Below are 5,571 nucleotides of genomic sequence, written 5' to 3'. Positions count from 1 at the left end.
GGTCAGAGATAGGGTGCAAAAAATTCATAATGTGTGTCTGTATTCAAGTACTTCATTCTTTAAAAGGAATAAACAAGTATACCAAAGAAACAATAAAGAACATGGGGAAAATTTTCATTTATTTTTATCTTTTATTCTCAAAGCAGATTTAATGTGGCTTGCTTATATACTAGCAATATGTATGTATATTTTATATATATATACATATATATATATATGTGCTGAATTAATCACTGGCAGAGCTTTTGGATCTAAAATATTCCAGAGTGAATCTGCAGACTTCATGTATGATACAGAGAGTAAATTTTATAGTTCAGAGAAGAGAAAATGTATGTTGGGTGAATTAGAGAAGATTTTCAGAAGGAGCTGGCACTTATACTAAGCCTGAGGTTAGGAAAGAACAAGGAAAGGCAAGGAATTTCTGAGAGAAGGAGAGCATGGACAGGGCTTGTGCAGGAATGAGTCCAGCATGGAAGAAGGAATGTGAGAAGCCATATGGAAAGATGCGTGGCGGGTTGGCTGGTGTCTTAGGCCATTCATTGCTCGTCACGGGGCCATGTCTGCAGGCCTCACACCGAGCAGGCTTCTTCTCTGTGCCTCCCTGGAAAGTGAACTCAGACCACAACCTCTGAGTACTTGCCAAGGGAAGGTCCCAGAGCAGTAAGTGTATTGTTGGAGCACTGCACTCTATGAATGTTCATATTTTCCCATATGTAAAATGTGTCATCTGTACCTCTTTAGAGGAGGCAAGACACATTTTGGAGCCTGGAAAATGAATCATAAANAAAAATAATAAAAAATAAAAAAAGATTTAAAAAGGGGAAAAAAAAGACATAACTTGCTCAATGGTTTACCAGTCCAGGAGTAAAAAACCTTGAACCATGTCCCCAGACTTCCCTACTTATATTCTTATTTTATTTATTTATTTTAATCATTTGCTTGAGAGAGAAAGAGAGAGAGCAGGGTGGAGGGGCAGGAGGAAAGAGAATCTTAAGCAGACTTCACACTGAACGTAGAGCCCGACGCAGGGCTCCACACAGGGCTGATCTCATGACCCTGGGATCACAACCTGAGCCAAAACTGAGAGTCAGACAGTTAACCAGCTGTGTCACCCAGGTGATCCCCCCCCCCCACTTATCTTCTTAAATACTGTGATAGATAAGTCCCGGTGCTTGACTTGGCTGGATGATGACAACTGTCCAATTATGGGCAACTGCTCACTTTTTGTGCATTTCCCATACACTTTAACTTCAGTAAAACAAGAAGGACCTTCCCCTTAAAGCACAATGAATAAGTCAACAGGGATAAAACATACAGCGTAGGGAATATAATCAATGGTATTGTAGTAGTGTGATATGGTGACAAATGGTAGCCAAGGTGAGCATAGCATAACGTATACAGTTGTCAAATCACCATGTTGTATGCCTGAAACTAATGTAACGTTATGCATCAACTAAACTCAAATTTAAAAAAAATAATGAATGAATGAATGAAGAGGAAATTACTGACAGTGTGAGCACAACAAAAGTATTAATGTGATATTCTCATGTACTTAAAAAAATAAAACAAAATCACAATACTCTTCTGAATGTGATAAAAAGTGTTTTTCAAACAACTAATGCAGTGTGTCTACTCTGCTAGAATATAAGGCCATGTCATTGTCTTAATCGGAAAAATTGATCACTTTTAAACACATGCTTAGGTTGGAATTGATCGTGAAATGTTTGTTAATAGTCTTAACTATAAGGCTCGTTGAATTCTCCAGCTTCAGACTGATTGATTACTATAAACACCATCATTTTTGTTCCTTTGTTGAAGCAGCTGGGATCTACAATACTGTCAGAGGGGGCTTTTGCTCCAGGATAGGAAAAGCAGCGTTTTTGTTGGTTTTTTTTTTCAACTTTGACCAGTGGCCTTTGGCCAATTGAGAAATGGCCATGATGTGCCTGGAATGAAGTCTTCTGTGGTCACTTCAGCCAACAGAATGGTGGCTGTGTCAAACCCACAGAGACTACCCACTAAAGGGTGGAAGGAACCAGAAAGTGACAGGGCAGTCGTTGAAGATGTCTGAGTGGCATGGACCTGAAATTGCAAACACGGGCCTGCATGCCTCGTTTCATAAATAAAATGACAGTTTTTATTTCCAAGTGCCTAATCTCTGAACAGTAGCCCCCTTATAAAATTCTACCACCAAAACAGGAGCTCGGCGGAGTTCCAGTGCCATCTCGGATCTGTTTCATGCAACTGAACGCTACTAATTGTCGACCAGAAGGCTTGTAAAAGAGAACAGGAAGTCTGCTGTGGCCAAGGCAATTTGTAGTGGTCTGAAAGCATCTAATTCTCAGAAAAGAAGTTCTTTGTAACCATATTAATACCCTTAACAAATATGACTGCATACTTCCCTTCTTATTTGATCAATTTATCTTTGCTTCAGTGAAGACACATTCAAGAAATAAAACATGAGTGGAAGGGCCACAATTCTTTTTTTTTTTTAAGATTTTATCTATTTATTTGACAGAGAGACAAAGAGGGAGAGAGCAAGCACAAGCAGGGGGAGCAGAAGGCAAGGGAGAAGCAGGCTCTCTGCTGAGGAAGGAACCCGATGTGGGGCTTGATCCCAGGACCTTGGGACCATGCCCTGAGCCAAAGGGAGCCGCTTAACCAACTGAGCCACCCAGGTGCCCCAAGGGCCACAATTCTTAAAGTTGAAACTTTAAGGAGGCCTTCTGCTTTTTCAGCCAAATTCTCCAGTAGCGCAACACAATATAACTGAGATCAATAGCATGTCATTGGCATTCATTATACACATATGCCTTTTCTTGTACCTTGTGTATTCTGTGCAAGTGTGAAATAATTCAATTTGTAAAATAATGTTTTAGATTTATCACATGGTTACATGAGGGTGATTCAGACTCAGTTGTCTTATTTTAAAAACCAACATCATTTCATAACCAGAGGTCGTCAGGAATCACTCCTAGCCATTATACACATGGTTATACACATGATCCGTTTCTATAAGCCCCAACCTGAATGAATTTCCAATCTCGTATGTTGCATATGTATTATGTATTTGGGCCTCTCTCTTTGCTGCATGACATCATGAATCAAGTAGCTGTGTGATTGTTATTGCTGGAAACCTGAGTCCAGATACCAGAAACTTACCATTAAGGAAAAGGAAATCTCTTAAACCAGCTCGGTCTCCACCTGATCACAGAGCAGTGATCTTAGTGGGGCACGAGGGATAGCTACAAAAGAAGTTTCCATTTGAGCCATGCTACTCTACTCTCCATCAGCCGTAGGGTATTTAGAGCAACTATTATTTTCTTTAAAAGCAAGGAACCAATAGGAGACTGCACAGGATAATGAGAAGGAGGAATGACATTTTTGTATAAAAATGTATTGTAAAATAATGGCTGAAAGATATAAAATTGTTTTAATTAGAGGGGAAAAAAATCCCTAATCTTGCCAGTAGATTATAATATATAATGTTCCTTGGAAACACCAAGCAGGTGACACTGTGTATCTGAGAAATATCTATCCAAACAGGAAATGAGTTCCCCCCAGATAATTGAAATCTAGCATAAATCTCCGAACTCAATTTAAGCATGGATTTTAATCTTTTACTTCAAACTTTCAATAGAGTTTCTGTACTGTTCATCTTCTAACAGAGTGTACAACATATAAGAAGTAACTTGGAAAAGGCAATTCAAAAGGAATCAAAAATGTAAAACCTAAATAGTAGTCCTAAATTGGCCCCATCATACTTCACTGGAGGAATCTACGCTTGCGTTCGTAGCCATGGCCTTGTAGCACTTCCGGACTCTGTTCACGCAGCTGCAGTGAAATCTCGGGGCAGAGGCACTGATCAAGGGAACTCAGTCTCCAGCTGCATTTTAGGATGGGCGCTGATTTTTATCATATGATGTATCTAGAACCTAGTTTTCTCATTATTTCTTATCCTCTGATTTTGTCAGATTCACATGACATTCTTCCTCTTTCACAGTATTTAAACCCCATGCTCCGAACTATGCACATGTAAGGTGCACACACACATGAACACGCACACACTCGGCATACCCATTCATACATGCACAGACACACACATGCTCACACAGCACACACACACACTCGGCATACCCATTCATACATGCACAGACACACACATGCTCACACAGCACACACACACACTCGGCATACCCATTCATACATGCACAGACACACATGTGCTTACACAGCACACACACATACCACACACACACTCACACTACATATACTTACACACACACTCACATAGAGCACACCACCATGCATCATCACATACCCATGCACACATACTCACATACTCCAGCACTATTCCTAGTCATGCATGCTCTTGCAGACCCCAGACACACACACACACACACACACACACATGCAGAGAACCCACATACCCATTCTCACACACACTCAACACACTTAACAAGTAGATATTTAAATACCCAACTGGACAGTGAGGTTATGGTAGTGAACAAGAGAGACCGAAGTTCTTGCCCTCAGGGAGCTTATATCAAGAGTGAAGCAAAAAGGTGACTTGAAGAAAACAGGAGTCTGGGATTGGAAGAAAACACGAGTCTGGGATTGGAAGAAAATGTCTGATGGTGCCTTGGTGGTAGAGCTTGCCACAGCAGCTGCGAACTCAGAAGACCAAATTCCCTGAGCCCCTTCCCTACTCCTCTTCTCCAAAACTAAGGAGGGGTTTTGAGATTCTCATCTGTTTCATTAGTCTAGAAAAAATGCCCTTCATGTGGAACAATTCAAATGAACTTCAGTTTGTGCTTTAGAAACTCTAATGAAACATTCATGGACTTGGGGATATGCAAAGGACAAGACCCCATTGGTGCATGTAAACAGACCCATCACCTCAGTGCCCCTGGAACCACCAAGGAGCACAGACTAAAGGAAGCTGGGGCTTGGTGAGGGGAAGCTACTATTTTTAGGGTGTCCAACACTCCCCCCTAGCTTGATGGAGCTGAAGATGGTCATATAAAGAAGAAACAAAGGGCGTCTGGGGGGCTCAGTCAGTTAAGGATCTGCCTTCGGCTCAGGTCATGGTGTGGAGTCTACAGGGATCAAGCCCCGCGTCGGGTTCCCTGTTCATCAGGGAGTCTCCTTCGCACTCTCCCTCTGCTCCTCCCCTCACTCATGGTCTCTCTCGTTCATTCTCTCTCTTTCAAATAAACAAATAAAATCTAAAAAAAAAAAAAAAACAATCTGTGAGATTCTGTCTTAGATGTTTTATTTTATCTTTTATACTTTTAACTTATGTCTATTCATTTAAGGCAGAGTTGTGTCTTGAGCACTGAAGTTGAAAACATTTTGTTTATTTTAACAAAAATAATGACACCAAAAGCGTAAGTTATTTTTTCTTCAAGATCCAGGTTTACTGAACACCCTTGCTTTCCTCCCACCCCTAAAATTGTGGCTACACACACACACACACACACACACACACAGAAACACTCAGAGCTTCTAAAAAGGGCCAACTTTACCTTGTGGATCTTCAAGAAATTATTTACAATAAGATTAAAAATC

The 5,571-nt window shown here is 40.7% G+C and overlaps 1 protein-coding gene across 2 annotated transcripts in view; it reads left to right on the top strand.

Annotated features, from left to right (window-relative positions):
* Positions 1-5,571, top strand: part of DOCK10 (dedicator of cytokinesis 10) — a 240,246-nt gene that overhangs the window by 76,250 nt on the left and 158,425 nt on the right. The window lies entirely within an intron of this gene.

This window comes from Ailuropoda melanoleuca, chromosome 2 (genome assembly GCF_002007445.2).
Source record: "Ailuropoda melanoleuca isolate Jingjing chromosome 2, ASM200744v2, whole genome shotgun sequence".
In the NCBI taxonomy this organism is placed as follows: Eukaryota; Metazoa; Chordata; class Mammalia; order Carnivora; family Ursidae; genus Ailuropoda; species Ailuropoda melanoleuca.
This window is presented reverse-complemented; position numbering and strand designations above follow the sequence as displayed.